At 35.9% G+C, this 18,339-nt stretch overlaps 1 protein-coding gene across 7 annotated transcripts in view; it reads right to left on the bottom strand.

The window, feature by feature from the left end:
- The window catches only part of LOC147369959 (uncharacterized), a 650,726-nt gene that overhangs the window by 94,074 nt on the left and 538,313 nt on the right, over nt 1–18,339 (bottom strand). For all 7 annotated transcript variants that reach the window (XR_015168204.1, XR_015168198.1, XR_015168201.1 and 4 more), the window contains one exon: nt 1,291–1,368. The gene's annotated coding sequence lies outside the window, so the exon portion shown is untranslated. The remainder of the gene's footprint in view (nt 1–1,290; nt 1,369–18,339) is intronic.

Here is an 18,339-nt window from a genome sequence, read left to right as displayed (position 1 = left end):
ACACGACTGAGCGACTGAACTGAACTGAACTGAATAAAGATAGTATAAAATCCAGTACCCTCTAAACTGTCCCAAATTTCCTAAACAGACATAATAGAATTTATTTCTCTCATAAAAATTCACAGGATCTCCTTTCATTTGTTGGTTTAGAAATATTTAGGCATTTGGCAACTCTGTCAGATTTAAGCAAAACTTACAAAGCTGATATGGTTTATTCAGAGAACAAAAGTTATGCCTTTAGAAACAGAACTGGCCTCATTTTTTCATCAAGGCATACATGGCAACAGAAAATATTTTACAAGATCCAGAGTAACTGTTACATGCATCTAAAATATTATTTAATTTATTCTTATCTATTTAAGTCTTTTCTCAGGGTCAAAGGCATCTTTATATCAAGGTGCTTTTATATATCATTGTTTTGAAAGAAACAGTAAAAGTCAAGTTCCTTGAGAGTACATTAAATTATATGCCAGTTAACAGTCTAAGAGAGATGGCTTAAAAATAAATTGTCCATAATACCTTTTAATAAAGGAGCTAAACACACTTTTTTATTCTGTGTTAAAAACAGACGCCTGTATGGCACTGTATGGAATCCCATTTGCCATGTATATTTTGATTAATATTATGCTGGGTAATCTGCTCTATGTGGTCTAGGTTCAGTAACCTCACTGTAAAATAATGAGCCTTCAAGAATAAAAAATATGCTCACTATAAAGTTGCATATTCTGAGAAGCCAGTGAATGTATTCAAATGAAATGAAAAAATGAGGTTTTCACCCAGTAAATTTGCTTGAAGTGAAACTTACATTTCTCAATTTGTATTTAGCTGTCAGTCTGTGCACTAAAAACTGGACGAGCTATCAACCTTTTGCATATGTTTTCTATAAATACCTTTTCTTCTCTGATTCAACTGCCATAGGACTCTGCAGAAGTAGTGGTCTTAAGGGAGCTTACAGCAACTGGGAGGCAGCCAATGGCAGTGAGTTCACACACTAAGTGGCATCTTCAGAAAAGGACCAGCACTCATATTTTATGAAATATGTAACATGATTTACCCAAGGTTGTCAGAAGAGATGAATTTCAGCCAATGCAAGGTAATAAATAGTAATATGTGCTGCATACATTTGACTTATAACCCTTGGCATTTCGAAACCAAATTCGTCTGAAGAATTCATTTTATACATCATAAAGTTTTCTATTGTTTTCCTGTTTTGGCTGTCTTTGTCAACAGACTTCTTATGAAAATATCATTTAAAATTGTAAATGAAGCAATATTTTTGAGACTACTCACCTAGGACTTTCTTTCCAGGCAATGCTTGCGAAAGGAAACTTAGCAGTGTAGAAAGTGGTTGGTTCAGTAAATCAGAACCTTGGTCAGGGGAAAAAAAAAACACAGTAAGTTGTTTTTCTTGATTATGGGAAATCTGTTACTAAAGTTTAGCACTATTTTCCCTCATGAAATATTTAATATCTTTTATAAACACAGAAAATTTATTTTGTTATAATTGTTATATTTGGAGTGAAATTTGAAGGCTCCAATAATGTACAGATATAAATTTTTGATTCAAGGCAGAACATTTTTCATTACATACAGCTTCTCCCCAGGTTCCAAAAACCTAATGAATGGCCTCATTTGCTGTTGTCCAGTGGATAATTGTTACAAAATCACTCAGATAGCCACATCACATATAGGTTTGCATTTAGGTTTACATTTTATTTTTTTATTTTGTCCCCTCACATAATCATACAACTATTTAAAATTCTCATATATGTCAATTATAGCTATCTAATTAAGGTGTAGCACCATATTATAACCATATATAAGATACATAATTTCAAAATATGGTATCCATATTTCCCCATGTAAGATTGTATATTTTCAAATAACATCCTTAGAGAGATTTCAATATCTGGCTATGTTCATAAAACACAAAGCAAGTGAAGGAACACCCCTCAATTCATACACTATTTTGCCAAATACATACACACTCTCCATGTAATACAGACACTGCCCCTGAAAGTATGCCTGCTCTTTCACTAGGGATTCTATTCTAAAGTTTCTCCTGACATATCCTTTTGAGTTCACAATAGAAACTTGAAGCTGGCCCCTGTAACAAGGCCCCAGAGACTCTGCATTTGCAGTAGCTCCTTACATCTCAATAATAGAAAACAAGACTTGGGAATAGGTGTATCTTCTCAATCTTATGGGGAATGTGAAGGCTACTACTTGAATTATTCATTGAGCAGGGAACAGGAAGATTATGTGACCACAGCCCACCTTTGCAACTGAACATTTTTACATCATTATAAAAAAACATGCATTACACATCTGTCATGGTGCTGGACCAGGCAATGTGTAAACTGAATTTATGAGAATTATCCTCCATAAATTTCCAGTTAGGACATAACTGAATTTCTGTAAGACAGATAATAAACATATACTTATGTAAATTATACAAATATGTCCATAAATTCGTTAACCAAGGCTTGAGTTTTTGTTTTTTATATCAGTTTTTCTGGACCAAAAAGTAGTAGGATAAGATTTTCATAACTGAGAGGGGAGTCAGAACAAAAGTAAACTTCTGCATTCTTCAATCTGAATCAGTCTTCAGTCCCCAAATTTTATACATAGTGAGAATAAAGTATTTATAATTCCACCATTGTTACCATGAAAAGGTTTTGATATAAGTCAGCAGGTAAATTTTGTGCAATCTTCAGTAACTGAAGATCTGAGCAAACTCTGGGAGATAGTGAAGGACAGGGGTGCCTGATATGCTGCAGTCCATGGGATCGCAGTCGGACACAACTTAGTGACTGAAGGATAACACAAACAACTGAAGGTAAACTGAGAAAGGAAATTAACAAAATTGTTCCTGTGTTCACACTCAGATTGACTAATGATTTTGCTTAGCTAAACATAGCTGTCATGAAATGCTGTCCTTCTTAGGAGAATAGTAGAAACTCTATAGCAGCTGTATTCAAACATCATTTTTATAATATAATAAACCCTTAATTTAAAACCTAGTAATTAAACCAGATCGTATTTTTTTCTTCGTTTACTTTATTTGTAGTATGCTGGGCACTGGAAAAACTGAGATGATGAAAATCTCTGCTTTCAATAAGCTCCTAATCTAATAATCAGAGAATAGTAAAGAATCATTCAAATAAATAGATAATTATAATACAGTACCCTGCATACAGTGTTAAGAGAATTCAGAGAATATCTGTCTATCTCAGACTGAATATATACAGACTATATCCCACAGGATAATCACAAGTTACAAAGATAGAGTAAAAACCTGGGGGTGCTATGGGAGTAAGGCTGAGGAATGGTGACGAAAAGAGGAACATTTCCCACAGTGAGGACCTCGTGCAAAGTCTCAGAGACACAGAAGGATTTTCTCTCTTCTCAGAATTGCTTATGGGGGGAGAGTTAAAGGAAAAGTAATACGTGGCATTTGTCATTTTGACTAGCACAATTGGCACAACCTTGAAAAGAGTGAGCCTTTATAAAAGCAAGAAGACTGCCCTGTTCATCACTTCAAATAAAAATATTAGCAATATGTTACAGACGAAGATAAAGAATTAGAACGCATTGTTATTATAAATCCTCCCTGTACTTAGAAGAATCAATAATCTTATTTCCTGAATATTCCCCTAATCTCTAATGAACAGACTGGCAACTTTGCAATAGTGATAGCAGTCAACTTTAGATATATATACCCTATTGCCCGAATTCCATCACTTACTCCCAGTTTACAAAAAATTACTAATATTAGAAGAATAACTAAATCACCTCCTACATTGAATAATAAACTCTTATGCAAAGTCCATCTTTAGTGAAAGCATTTCAGTCCTGGTGAAATGATTTTAAAGGACCCCAAAATATATTTGGAATGTTCCCACGGCCAGACTGTAGCAAAGGTTAGAATCCAAATACCTTCCTTTATTTTTCTCCCAAATTTAAAATCCTGCCTGAAGATGGCCATACCAGGGAATTTTTTGTTTTTTTAAAGAACACAGATGAAACATCACCTTTGGCCAGTCTGTATATTGTTGTTAGTTAAATTATGTGTGGTTTGAATAATGAATCTTCTCTTGTTTATATGAAGCTTATTGGGAACATAAGCTTTATTTTCAGTAAAACCATAAAATGGAAAAAACTAACATTCAGAATGGGAATATAATATTTAAACAAACACATTTAAAACCTCATGCTTTAGGAGAAAACAGCTCAGAAAGGGACTCCTCAGCCGATAGGCAGACATTAGGTTGACCAAAACGTTTGTTTGGGTTTTCTGTAAGATGTTACAGAACACTTTGGCCAATCCATTACTACATTACCTCAGGATTAGAACTTTAGGTTCTCTTACCACATGTGAACTTGAGAAGTTGAAGAAGATAGATCTGAAGAAATTAAAAAAAAAAAAATACAACATGGAGAAAATTTAGTTGAGAGAGAGGTTGTGAGACGTGGAGGAAAAGAAAGGTTCAAAACTCATCAGAAAATTCTAGGAAGAGAGGAAGACTAGAGAAAGAGTATATGCAGAATGGTGGAATGGTAATAGAAGATTTTCCAGAAAGTCATAAACTCAAGATACATGAAGGACAATAACTGTCAAGAAGGAAAAATTAAAATTATTTATAAACATTGCCATTTTCTTTTGGACTTAATAGTAGATAAAATTTATATTATTGTTATTAAAAGTATTTTAAAAGTTACAATGGAAAGCATTTTCCAAACGTTTACAAGAGAAAATAGAAAATTTGCACTAAATGCCATTGTAGTTTAAATACCACTGCAAATGAAGCTGTGGTGGGGGTTAAGTGCGCACTTGTTTTAGTAAAGCTTCTTTTTCCTTTCTTTTTTAAAGAGTCAGCTCAGCTAAGAACTGTCTTATACCTCAACAAATTATAAAACTGCAGGGCTCTTGGATCCAGGGCTCTTTGAAGGAAATAGACTAACCTGATATTGTACTTAGCCCCCACAGTATGTTATTTACTTGTCTTATGTGGTTTTATGCAGGACATATTCATTCTGAAGATGGGAGTTGCTTATATGAAAAGGTATATTAAATCAGAATCTAGGCAAGAAACAAGCAAGTAATATGCAAAATGAAAAGGCTAAGCATAATTAACTAACAACTCAAAATTTTCAGAATGTGAAACTAGATTAAATACTATAGAGATTTAGCTGAGAAAACTGTATTCTTAACATTATTTCATATCATTTTCTAATGAGTAAATCGACTGAAGCTTATTCATTGAAGAACTCCATGCCCAAGAGTCTAAAAAATGAACAAGGCAATGTAGAATAAACCAGCTCACACTCCAGTTGAGGAAATGGGGCATGATAAAATTAATGAATATTATGTTAAAATATAAGTGTATAATATTGTTACAAATAATAATGTACCTAGTTATATAGCATGACTGGTTAGAGAATGAGACACTCTTAAATTTAAATTTTCATGTGTATTTAATATCTCCAAATATGATACATAAAACTCATCACCCAGCTTAAGAAGTAAAATAGTTCCCACACATTTGAAACTCAGTGAGTTCTTGTCCCCAATAATGTGTCCCTTCTCCACTGAGATTTTTGTCTCAAAATAAGTTAAAACCTAGACTCACCTCAATTAAATGTATAATGCTAAAGAAAAATATAGTATTTTAAAAGCCATCCAAAAATGCACTCATAATTTTGAAGACAAATTAAAATCTAATAGTAACAATGAAAACCACAAATCATTGGAATATTATATTTAAATAATAATATAAAGTAGAATAGATCTACATATCCTGAGAAATTATCTTTCAATAATAAGTGAAAAAGAATACTTTTAAGCAAATAAAAATTGAGACACTTTGCTAGAATAAGACTTTCACTAAAGGAAATAATAAAGATGGACTTTAGGATGAGAGAAAATCAACCTAGAAAAAATGATAAGCATATGGATAAATCTAAAATAATATGGGTAGAGTAAATAATATAACTGTCTAGTTTAGGAGGTTAAAAAGTTTTTAAAAACAGTGAAAAATTCTGGGCAATAATACCATGTAATGAGAGGAAGAATGTTTGCAGTTAAAGCATTTTGAACTCTCATTTTAAGAGCTACACTGCATACCCACAAAATCCAACTATATGCTATCTATAATAAACACTAGTAACCACAGTACTGAAAGACAGAAGATAAAAGGATAGGGGAAATATTTTACACCAAAACATAACCATAGTAACCACAGAAACCAATACAACCATTTAATTTTATCGATAACATAAATTTTAGGGAAAATAATTAGAGCTAAAGAGAAACTACATACATTGATAGTATGTTTAATTCACCAAGATACAATATTCCAAATTGGTGTGCATCTAAAACATAGCTTCCAAATACGAAAGAAAAAAATGAACAACTGGAAAATATTGACAAATCCATAACAAGGGAAGTACTTCCTTTTTTTTTTTTTTTTTTTTTTTTTTTTGCACATTTTTAATTTTTAATGTCAAGCTTAAAGAAAAGTTCCAAAAATAATACAAATAATATCCATATAACCTCTGCCCAGATTTTTCACTTGTTCTTATCATTTCACCCCATTTCTTTATTATTTGTCTGCTCCCCACCCAAAAAGTTTTTTTCTAAACTCTTGGAAGGCCTGCTGCAGATATCATGGTTTTTATTCCCATGAAGTATCCCACATACTTCAGTACATATTTCTGAATTTCCTAAGAATAGGGATATTCGGTTAATAACTGTAATAGTACAGTTGTCAACTTCAGTGATTTAACATGGATAAAATACTTTTATTAAATCTACTGTCTGTATTCTAATACTGTTAACTGACCCTCAGTGTCCTTTTTAGCACTTTTTCCTTCTAGTACAAGATCTAGTCCAGGATCAGATATTGCATTTCATTGTCATGTTGATAAAGTCTCTTTTAATCTGGAACACTTTTACAGCCTTTCTTTGTTTTTTATGATATTGTCATTGTTAAAGAATACTGCCCCTACTTTGTTTTTTGGTTTTTTTTTTGACAGCTTTAATTTTTCAGCACTTTATTTATTTTTTTATTTGATAAATTTAACGCCTTTTATTGCCATACCTCATTTTACTGTGCTTTGCTTTAGTGAGCTTTATAGATACATGTTTTTTTTTTTTTCCTTGTTAATTTTCTGTTTAGTTGATCTATCCATAAGTGTGAGTGGGGTATTAAAGTCTCCCACTATTATTGTGTTATTGTTAATTTCTCCTTTCATACTTGTTAGGATTTGTCTTACATACTGCGGTGCTCCCATGTTGGGTGGATATATATTTATAATTGTTATATCTTCTTCTTGGATTGATCCTTTGATCATTATGTAGTGACCTTCTTTGTCTCTTTTCACAGCCTTTGTTTTAAAGTCTAATTTATCTGATACGAGTATTGTGACTCCTGCTTTCTTTTGGTCCCAATTTGCATGGAAAATCTTTTTCCAGCCCTTCACTTTCAGTCTGTATGTGTCCCCTGTTTTGAGGTGGGTCTCTTGTAGACAACATATGTAGGGGTCTTGTTTTTGTATCCATTCAGCCAGTCTTTGTCTTTTGGTTGGGGCATTCAACCCATTTACGTTTAAGGTAATTACTAATAAGTATGATCCCATCGCCATTTACTTTATTGTTTTGGGTTTGAGTTTATACACTATTTTTGTGTTTCCTGTCTAGAGAATATCCTTTAGTATTTGTTGGAGAGCTGGTTTGGTGGTGCAGAATTCTCTCAGCTTTTGCTTGTCTGAAAAGCTTTTGATTTCTCCTTCATACTTGAATGAGATCCTTGCTGGGTACAATAATCTGGGCTGTAGGTTATTTTCTTTCATCATTTTAAGTATGTCTTGCCATTCCCTCCTGGCTTGAAGAGTTTCTATTGAAAGATCAGCTGTTATCCTTATGGGAATTCCCTTGTGTGTTATTTGTTGTTTTTCCCTTGCTGCTTTTAATATTTGTTCTTTGTGTTTGATCTTTGTTAATTTGATTAATATGTGTCTTGGGGTGTTTCGCCTTGGGTTTATCCTGTTTGGGACTCTCTGGGTTTCTTGGACGTGGGTGATTATTTCCTTCCCCATTTTAGGGAAGTTTTCCACTATTATCTCCTCAAGTATTTTCTCATGGTCTTTCTTTTTGTCTTCTTCTTCTGGAACCCCTATGATTCGAATGTTGTAGCGTTTAATATTGTCCTGGAGGTCTCTGAGATTGTCCTCATTTCTTTTAATTCGTTTTTCTTTTATCCTCTCTGATTCATTTATTTCTACCATTCTATCTTCTAATTCACTAATCCTATCTTCTGCCTCTGTTAATCTACTATTTGTTGCCTCCAGAGTGTTTTTAATTTCATTTATTGCATTATTCATTATATATTGACTCTTTTTTATTTCTTCTAGGTCCTTGTTAAACCTTTCTTGCATCTTCTCAATCCTTGTCTCCAGGCTATTTATCTGTGATTCCATTTTAGTTTCAAGATTTTGGATCAATTTCACTATCATTATTCGGAATTCTTTATCAGGTAGATTCCCTATCTCTTCCTCTTTTGTTTGGTTTGGTGGGCATTTATCCTGTTCCTTTATCTGCTGAGTATTCCTCTGTCTCTTCATCTTGTTTAAATTGCTGAGTTTGGGAGTCCTTTCTGTATTCTGGCAGTTTGTGGAGTTCTCTTTATTGTGGTGTTTCCTCGCTGTGTGTGGGTATGTAGAGGTGGCTTGTCAAGGTTTCCTGGTTAGGGAAGCTTGTGTCGGTGTTCTGGTGGGTGGAGCTGTATTTCTTCTCTTTGTTCAGTCGCGCTATGGGGAGGGAGGGAGGGATGCTGCAAACAAATGACACTGGCGTGCGCTCGCAGTGCCTCAGCCACACTGGGTCTGCCCCCGCTCACGGCGCGTGTAGCCTCCCTGCCCACACTGCTCAGGCTGTAGGTTGTTCCGCTGGGAACAATCCGAGGCTGGCCCTGGGTTGCATGCACCTCCCAGGTCCAAGCCGCTCAGGTTCAGGCACTCAGGTAGTCCTCAGAGGCGCAGACTTAGTTGGGGCTGTGTTTTGTGCTCTTCCCAGGTCCGAGCAGCTCAGGTGATGAGGTGTTTGGCGAGCGCCAATGCTGCGACTTATCGCCTCCCTGCCACTTGGTTATCTGGGTGTAAAACCGGCGCACCTTCTCAGGCAGATGTTGACCGTCCAGACCCCCAATAAGTTTTAGTTAGCAAAGAAGCCAGTTTTATAGATAATGTCTCTCTGGGGCTGCGATTGCCCCCTTCCGGCTCTGGCTGCCTGTCACCGGAGGGGGAAGGTTTGCAGCCGGCTACCTCTGTTTAGTCCTTTGTTCCGTGCGCGGGCTGGCGGTGTCTTAGGTTAGGGCTGGCTTTTCACATGGTAGATATCCCACAGTCTGGTTTGCTAGCCCACATTATTTCGCTCAGATAGTGCTCAGGGTATTCAGGCCAGATTCTTACTCTCAGCGATGCAGCCCGCGCCGCGCCTCCCTGCCCAGCCCCCGCTTGCTAATGGCGGATGCAGGTGTCTGCGCTGCTTCTCCGCTGGAGGAGTTACCGTAGGGCTCGCAATCTGCGAGTTTTAATTGTTTATTTATTTTTTCTCCCTGTTATGTTGTCCTCTGTGCTTCCAAAGCTCGGCATGGATTCGGCAGTGAGAAGGTTTCCTGGTGTTTGGAAACTTCTCTCTTTTTAAGACTCCCTTCCCGGGACGGAACTCCGTCCCTCCCTCTTTTGTCTCTTTTATTGTCTTTAATATTTTTTCCTACCTCCTTTCGAGGAGTTGGGTTGCTTTTCTGGGTGCCTGATGTCCTCTGCCGGCATTCAGAAGTTGTTTTGTGGAATTTACTCGACGTTTAAATGCTCTTTTGATGAATTTGTGGGGGAGAAAGTGTTTTCCCCGTCCTACTCCTCCGCCATCTTGGCGCCTTCCCCCTTCCTTTTCTATTTTCTGCGTAAATGCTTGGAAAATGCTTTTTCTTATGACTTTTGAAATGCTTTTAATAACAATAATATAAACATTATCTACTGTTAAGTCCAAAAGAAAATGTCGGCAGAGGACATCAGGCACCCAGAAAAGCAACCCAGCTCTTCAAAAGGAGCATTCCTCCCTCCCTCCCCTCAGCACGACTGAACAAGTAAGCCTAAAAAAAAAAAAAAAAAGTGTCCTCCACCATCCCCTTTGTGTCAGGGCGGAAACCAGATACTGAAGAGACTAGCAAACAGAAGAAGATATAACAGAGGGAAACGCCTTGGAAGCTACAGGCAATAGACCAAAACCCTGTGGTTACTCACCACACAAGGGCCAATAAGTTCCAGGGCAAGACATACCAAGCAAATTCTCCAGCAACAAAGGAACACAGCCCTGAGCTTCAAGATACAGGCTGCCCAAAGTCACCCCAAAACTATAGACATCTCATAACTCATTACTGGACATTTCATTGCACTCCAGAGAGAAGAAATACAGCTCCACCCACCAGAACACCGACACAAGCTTCCCTAACCAGGAAACCTCGACAAGCCACCTGTACAAACCCACACACAGTGAGGAATAGCCACAATAAAGAGAACTCCACAAACTGCCAGAATACAGAAAGGACACCCCAAACTCAGCAATTTAAACAAGATGAAGAGACAGAGGAATACTCAGCAGATAAAGGAACAGGATAAATGCCCACCAAACCAAACAAAAGAGGAAGAGATAGGGAATCTACCTGATAAAGAATTCCGAATAATGATAGTGAAATTGATCCAAAATCTTGAAACTAAAATGGAATCACAGATAAATAGCCTGGAGACAAGGATTGAGAAGATGCAAGAAAGGTTTAACAAGGACCTAGAAGAAATAAAAAAGAGTCAATATATAATGAATAATGCAATAAATGAAATTAAAAACACTCTGGAGGCAACAAATAGTAGATTAACAGAGGCAGAAGATAGGATTAGTGAATTAGAAGATAGAATGGTAGAAATAAATGAATCAGAGAGGATAAAAGAAAAACGAATTAAAAGAAATGAGGACAATCTCAGAGACCTCCAGGACAATATTAAACGCTACAACATTCGAATCATAGGGGTTCCAGAAGAAGAAGACAAAAAGAAAGACCATGAGAAAATACTTGAGGAGATAATAGTGGAAAACTTCCCTAAAATGGGGAAGGAAATAATCACCCACGTCCAAGAAACCCAGAGAGTCCCAAACAGGATAAACCCAAGGCGAAACACCCCAAGACACATATTAATCAAATTAACAAAGATCAAACACAAAGAACAAATATTAAAAGCAGCAAGGGAAAAACAACAAATAACACACAAGGGAATTCCCATAAGGATAACAGCTGATCTTTCAATAGAAACTCTTCAAGCCAGGAGGGAATGGCAAGACATACTTAAAATGATGAAAGAAAATAACCTACAGCCCAGATTATTGTACCCAGCAAGGATCTCATTCAAGTATGAAGGAGAAATCAAAAGCTTTTCAGACAAGCAAAAGCTGAGAGAATTCTGCACCACCAAACCAGCTCTCCAACAAATACTAAAGGATATTCTCTAGACAGGAAACACAAAAACAGTGTATAAACTCGAACCCAAAACAATAAAGTAAATGGCAACGGGATCATACTTATCAGTAATTACCTTAAACGTAAATGGGTTGAATGCCCCAACCAAAAGACAAAGATTGGCTGAATGGATACAAAAACAAGACCCCTACATATGTTGTCTACAAGAGACCCACCTCAAAACAGGGGACACATACAGACTGAAAGTGAAAGGCTAGAAAAAGATTTTCCATGCAAATAGGGACCAAAAGAAAGCAGGAGTAGCAATACTCATATCAGATAAAATAGACTTTAAAACAAAGGCTGTGAAAAGAGACAAAGAAGGTCACTACATAATGATCAAAGGATCAATCCAAGAAGAAGATATAACAGTTATAAATATATATGCACCCAACACGGGAGCACCACAGTACGTAAGACAAATGCTAACAAGTATGAAAGGAGAAATTAACAATAACACAATAATAGTGGGAGACTTTAATACCCCACTTACACCTATGGATAGATCAACTAAACAGAAAATTAACAAGGAAACACAAACTTTAAACGATACAATAGACCAGTTAGACCTAATTGATGTCTATAGGACATTTCATCCCAAAACAATGAATTTCACCTTTTTCTCAAGCGCACATGGAACCTTCTCCAGGATCGATCACATCCTGGGCCATAAAGCTAGCCTTGGTAAATTCAAAAAAATAGAAATCGTCCCAAGCATCTTTTCTGACCACAATGCAGTAAGATTAGATCTCAATTACAGGAGAAAAACTATTAAAAATTCCAACATATGGAGGCTGAACAACACGCTGCTGAATAACCAACAAATCACAGAAGAAATCAAAAAAGAAATCAAAATTTGCATAGAAACTAATGAAAATGAAAACACAAAAACCCAAAACCTGTGGGACACGGTAAAAGCAGTCCTAACGGGAAAGTTCATAGCCATACAGGCACACCTCAAGAAACAAGAAAAAAGTCAAATAAATAACCTAACTCTACACCTAAAGGAACTAGAAAAGGAAGAAATGAAGAACCCCAGGGTTAGTAGAAGGAAAGAAATCTTAAAAATTAGAGCAGAAATAAATGCAAAAGAAACAAAAGAGACCATAGCAAAAATCAACAAAACCAAAAGCTGGTTCTTTGAAAGGATAAATAAAATTGACAAACCATTAGCCAGACTCATCAAGAAACAAAGGGAGAAAAATCAAATCAACAAAATTAGAAACGGAAGTGGAGAGATCACAACAGACAACACAGAAATACAAAGGATCATAAGAGACTACTATCAACAATTATATGCCAATAAAATGGACAACGTGGAAGAAATGGACAAATTCTTAGAAAAGTACAACTTTCCAAAACTGAACCAGGAAGAAATAGAAAATCTTAACAGACCCATCACAAGCATGGAAATTGAAACTGTAATCAAAAATCTTCCGGCAAACAAAAGCCCCGGTCCAGACGGCTTCACAGCTGAATTCTACCAAAAATTTAGAGAAGAGCTGACACCTATCCTGCTCAAACTCTTCCAAAAAATTGCAGAGGAAGGTAAACTTCCAAACTCATTCTATGAGGCCACCATCACCCTAATACCAAAACCTGACAAAGATGCCACAAAAAAAGAAAACTACAGGCCAATATCACTGATGAACATAGATGCAAAAATCCTTAACAAAATTCTAGCAATCAGAATCCAACAACACATTAAAAAGATCATACACCATGATCAAGTGGGCTTTATCCCAGGGATGCAAGGATTCTTCAATATCCGCAAATCAATCAATGTAATACACCACATTAACAAATTGAAAAATAAAAACCATATGATTATCTCAATAGATGCAGAGAAAGCCTTTGACAAAATTCAACATCCATTTATGATAAAAACTCTCCAGAAAGCAGGAATAGAAGGAACATACCTCAACATAATAAAAGCTATATATGACAAACCCACAGCAAACATTATCCTCAATGGTGAAAAATTGAAAGCATTTCCTCTAAAGTCAGGAACAAGACAAGGGTGCCCACTTTCACCATTACTATTCAACATAGTTTTGGAAGTTTTGGCCACAGCAATCAGAGCAGAAAAAGAAATAAAAGGAATCCAAATTGGAAAAGAAGAAGTAAAACTCTCACTATTTGCAGATGACATGATCCTCTACATGGAAAACCCTAAAGATTCCACCAGAAAATTACTAGAACTAATCAATGACTATAGTAAAGTTGCAGGATATAAAATCAACACACAGAAATCCCTTGCATTCCTATACACTAATAATGAGAAAACAGAGAGAGAAATTAAGGAAACAATTCCATTCACCATTGCAACAGAAAGAATAAAATACTTAGGAATATATCTACCTAAAGAAACTAAAGACCTATATATAGAAAACTATAAAACACTGGTGAAAGAAATCAAAGAGGACACTAATAGATGGAGAAATATACCATGTTCATGGATTGGAAGAATCAATATAGTGAAAATGAGTACACTACCCAAAGCAATTTATAGATTCAATGCAATCCCTATCAAGCTACCAACAGTATTCTTCACAGAGCTAGAACAAATAATTTCACAATTTGTATGGAAAAACAAAAAACCTCGAATAGCCAAAGCGATCTTGAGAAAGAAGAATGGAACTGGAGGAATCAACCTACCTGACTTCAGGCTCTACTACAAAGCCACAGTTATCAAGACAGTATGGTACTGGCACAAAGACAGAAATATAGATCAATGGAACAAAATAGAAAGCCCAGAGATAAATCCACGCACATATGGACACCTTATCTTTGACAAAGGAGGCAAGAATATACAATGGATTAAAGACAATCTCTTTAACAAGTGGTGCTGGGAAAACTGGTCAACCACTTGTAAAAGAATGAAACTAGACCACTTTCTAACACCATACACAAAAATAAACTCAAAATGGATTAAAGACCTAAACGTAAGACCAGAAACTATAAAACTCCTAGAGGAGAACATAGGCAAAACACTCTCCGACATACATCACAGCAGGATCCTCTATGACCCACCTCCCAGAATATTGGAAATAAAAGCAAAAATAAACAAATGGGACCTAATTAACCTTAAAAGCTTCTGCACATCAAAGGAAACTATTAGCAAGGTGAAAAGACAGCCTTCAGAATGGGAGAAAATAATAGCAAATGAAGCAACTGACAAACAACTGATCTCAAAAATATACAAGCAACTCCTACAGCTCAACTCCAGAAAAACAAACGACCCAATCAAAAAATGGGCCAAAGAACTAAATAGACATTTCTCCAAAGAAGACATACAGATGGCTAACAAACACATGAAAAGATGCTCAACATCACTCATTATCAGAGAAATGCAAATCAAAACCACTATGAGGTACCATTTCACGCCAGTCAGAATGGCTGCGATCCAAAAGTCTACAAATAATAAATGCTGGAGAGGGTGTGGAGAAAAGGGAACCCTCTTACACTGTTGGTGGGAATGCAAACTAGTACAGCCACTATGGAGAACAGTGTGGAGATTCCTTAAAAAACTGGAAATAGAACTGCCTTATGATCCAGCAATCCCACTGCTGGGCATACACACTGAGGAAACCAGAAGGGAAAGAGACACGTGTACCCCAATGTTCATCGCAGCACTGTTTATAATAGCCAGGACATGGAAGCAACCTAGATATCCATCAGCAGATGAATGGATAAGAAAGCTGTGGTACATATACACAATGGAGTATTACTCAGCCATTAAAAAGAATACATTTGAATCAGTTCTAATGAGGTGGATGAAACTGGAGCCTATTATACAGAGTGAAGTAAGCCAGAAGGAAAAACATCAATACAGTATACTAACGCATATATATGGAATTTAGGAAGATGGTAACAATAACCCGGTGTACGAGACAGCGAAAGAGACACTGATGTATAGAACAGTCTTATGGACTCTGTGGGAGAGGGAGAGGGTGGGAAGATTTGGGAGAATGACATTGAAACATGTAAAGTATCATGTAAGAAACGAGTTGCCAGTCCAGGTTCGATACACGATACTGGATGCTTGGGGCTAGTGCACTGGGACGACCCAGAGGGATGGTATGGGGAGGGAGGAGGGAGGAGGGTTCAGGATGGGGAACACATGTATACCTGTGGCGGATTCATTTTGATATTTGGCAAAACTAATACAATTATGTAAAGTTTAAAAATAAAATAAAATTAAAAAAAAAAAAAAGAAAATGTCAACGTTTGAAAATAACTTTTCCAATTCTGTCCCATAATAGACTGTTTTCTCTTACATAATTACAGAATCCAAAAGTCTAAAATGAAGATCATCCAAAGATACTGATGATACAAACATCCTGAAAAACTATTAATATTAAAAACATAACTTTTCCCAAGGGACTTGACAAGTATCATATTTGGATGTTTAATTTATTTTCCTAGAATTAATGCCTGAATGTGCTTTGCGCTCAGTCATGTCCCACTCTTTGCGACCCTGTGGGCTGCAACCCAGCAGGCTTTTCTGTCCACGGGATTCTTCAGGCAAGAATACTGGAGTGGGTTGCCATGCCCTCCTCCAGGGGATCCTCCCCACACAGGGATCGAACCCATGTCTTCTGTGTCTTCTGCATCACAGGAGGACTCTGTACTGCTGAGCCATCGAGGAAGAGAACCTAAATAAATATATGATTGCCACAGTGGCCATAGAGTTCCTGTGATATCCTTAGCAAGTTGTTTGATTAATTTCTGTCTTTATGGACATAAAGAGAATTTTAAAACAAATGTGCTTTTTAATAGATAAATAATACTGTACACCTTAAAATAAAATTATTTCATATATAAACATGCTGGATATGCGTGCTAAATTTGCCTTGTTGTCTTATAAACACTGAAATATAGGATTTGTTGACTTTTGTTACTACTTATCTTTTTCAGGCATATAATAATGTGGTTGGGGAATGATAATAACCATATGAAAATTTAATATAATTGTGGCTTTCTAGCGTCTGGTACACTGTAGCAGTCAAAAGCAATAGAACTGTTCACCTTCTTATTGGATTTCATCATAACTTCCATGCAGATAGCTTTTTCTTTAAAGTTGTAATAATACTGTTTTAATTCTGTTTTACTTAGAAAGTATATTCTATCATATGAGTTGATATATAATTCTTGATATTTCAAAACTTTAACTTACATTATTCAATGTTCAAAATGTTGAACAAATTATACAGTGTTTTATGTATTGATGGGTTTCACCAGGTGCCACTAGCAGTAAAGAACCACCTGACAACGCAGGAGCTGTAAGAGACTTGAGTTCAAACCCTGGGTTGGGAAGATCCCCTGGAGGAGGAAATGGCAAACCACTCCAGCATGCTTGCCTGGAGAAGTCAATGGACGGAGAAGCCTGACAGGTTATATATAGTCCATGGGGTTGAAAAGAGTCAGACAGGACAGAGCCACTAACAGCTTATGCAATGATACTAAATTACATTGATATTAAATGTATATATCTTTATGCACTGATACTAAATTACATTTTCTAATGTCTAATGCAGACAGTTACTTTTTTCTTATGTCATAATTTCATACTTTTTTCCTAAAAAAAATTTCAAATTTATATTTTATGAAGAGTAACACTACCACGTTCAAATCAAATTTTGATGTATTTAAATTCTAATGTTTTCTATGCATTCATTAAAACTGATATTTTTGATAATATAAAATAGCCCTTTCCAGGATTATACTCTATATATCCAACTATTCAAATTTCCATTTAAATCTCCTAAGATTGTATAGTTTACATTTAAAGTTTTTCCACATATTAAAATTCAATTGTATCGCAAAATATTTTATATATTTGCTGCTCTGATGAATCTTTCCTTATTAAAATTATATTTATTTTCTAGCTGTTAATTATTGGAGAGGGGATTAAACCAGTCAATCTTAAAGGAAATCTTAAAGAAAATCTTAAATTCAACCCTGAATACTCATTAGAAGGACTGATACTGAGTCTGAAACTCTAATACTTCAATGCCAACTCATTGGAAAAGTCTCTAATGCTGGAAAAGACTGAGAGCAGAATGAGAAGACAGTGCCAGAGGATGAGATGACTGGATAGCATCACTGATGCAATGGACATACACATGGGCAGACTCTGGGAGATGGTGAGGGACAGGAAGGCCTGGCAGGCTGCAGTCCATGGAGTCACAAAGAGCTGGACATGACTGGGCGACTGAGCAATAACAACAATTATTGGAAAATAAAAATAGAGGAAAATTTCTATCTTTATATTAGGAGCAAATATTTATTAGTCTATGATGGATTTACATGGATATTCTACGTATATAACTATTTTTAAAAGGATATACTATGTACTGATGAAAGAGTTCATCAACCCTAAACCTGCCATAAAAGAAATGTAAAAGGGTCTTCTCTAAGTGGAAAAGTAGAATCTACAGGAAAAGAAAAACCCCACAAGGAAAGGAAAATATATATAAGAAGGACTAACAATCAACCACTTAAATAAGCTAGTATGAACATTAAAAGACAAAAAATTGAAAAACCAACTATAGACATATTAAATAGTTCAGGGGTAAACATGAAGCTATAAAATATGAAAAACAAAAATGTGAGTGATGGGAGTAAAAAGTTTAGATCTTTTAGAATATGTTGAGACTTAAATGACTACCAGTTTAAAACAGGTAGATATAGTTAAAGGTCAACACACAGGATCCCCATGGCAACCACAAATCAAAAACCTACAATAGATATACAAAAAATAAAA

This window comes from Bos grunniens, chromosome 7, assembly GCF_055505025.1.
Source record: "Bos grunniens cultivar Pamir isolate PY7600 chromosome 7, Bosgru_T2T1.0, whole genome shotgun sequence".
Lineage (NCBI taxonomy): Eukaryota > Metazoa > Chordata > Mammalia > Artiodactyla > Bovidae > Bos > Bos grunniens.
This window is presented reverse-complemented; position numbering and strand designations above follow the sequence as displayed.